This window comes from Sinocyclocheilus grahami, unplaced genomic scaffold (genome assembly GCF_001515645.1).
Source record: "Sinocyclocheilus grahami isolate Dianchi unplaced genomic scaffold, SAMN03320097.WGS_v1.1 scaffold2284.1, whole genome shotgun sequence".
NCBI classification, from domain to species: domain Eukaryota; kingdom Metazoa; phylum Chordata; class Actinopteri; order Cypriniformes; family Cyprinidae; genus Sinocyclocheilus; species Sinocyclocheilus grahami.
Window position 1 is genome coordinate 21,364 of NW_015507463.1, and position 1,427 is coordinate 22,790.

The window sequence follows — 1,427 nt, forward strand, 5'->3', positions numbered from 1 at the left end:
GTTTGTTGTGCACTGGTGGAATCGTGTCGCAGATGTAAACAGCCCATCCCAGCTTCACAAAGAACATCACATCCCTGCCTATGCTGAGACAGGTAATTGATGCTTCCAGCTTCATTTTTTATTTAAGAAGTGTGATCATAAGAACATTAGCTGTGTGTGATAATATATTGTATGTGCTTCAGAAAGTGTAAATTTAATACAAAGTGTTTTACTGATATTGACTGACTGACGTCAAAAATCAAATGAGGGGAATATCGGCACATAATAGTTCCTACTTTGAGGCCTGATCATAAGCACTACAGTAAGAGTCAACAGTTAGCGACGGATAAATACACAAATATGGAGGAAGTAACATGTAAAACATTTTTTAAGAGGAAATACAAAAATAATGGACCTCATTCATGAAACACAAGCAGAACAAATTTTTATGTAAATCGTTAGTAAAGCAGTTCTGACATAAATTTTCGGATTCACGAAAGTGTTCGTATTTTCAAAATGTTAGTTGGTATGAAATAAATGTACACCTGCTCCCTACCATGTGTAAATGGTGCATAAAACATTCTGTGTTCTTTTTGGCAAACTGATGACATTGAATTTTGATGCACTGCCATCATAACATTTTACAAGTTCGTTTGCTCTGTTTTTGTTTTGGTCTTTTGTAGCTGGGAGTTGATCAACTGTTTAGCTTTGGATAAAACGCAGCGCTTGTCACTGTCACTTTTTACCCAGCATTCCAATCAATGGAGGAGGGGCAGGACAAATACGAGGCTACACCGACCAATCATCCTACTTGTAGTATAACTGAACAACAATAGAGAAGTTAATATTACTGGTTACTGCATTTTTATATTCAGTAATATTCTTCAAAATGAGATACTAGTAATGCGTTACTGCCGTGGATATTCCAAATTATAGCAATCAAAGCGTCTCCAGCATATGAAGCAGACTTGCTCCCTCTGTCAAAATCGCGGGGTCGAGGGTAGGGGTGTCGAAATTAATAGTTTCTACGATGCATCGCGATGCAGATGAGGAAGATTCGGCATCGGTTCAGTAATAGACCTGTCAATAAAGAATAACAATTTGGTCCCTTTGTAAATTCTCTTTGCCACCTTGAAGAATTCTCAGTTACTTAAAGTGTAGACAGACGGCCGGGAAGTAAGAAAACACACAGTCAAATGTATCCTCAATACTTCAATTTATTCATAGAAATACAGATATTATATAGGCATATGTCGAGGGGAGTTTCATCCTCTTAACCAATGAGGATATGAATAACATACACGTAGGATCTTTGGCCAAGAACATGTGTTTATATAAAATAGCCACATTTTTTGATATATATATATATATTTTTTTTTTTTTGCCAAAAGAAAGCTTTCAATTCTGTTTTATTCATGAAATCACTTAAAGAGACCGAGAACCCTTCA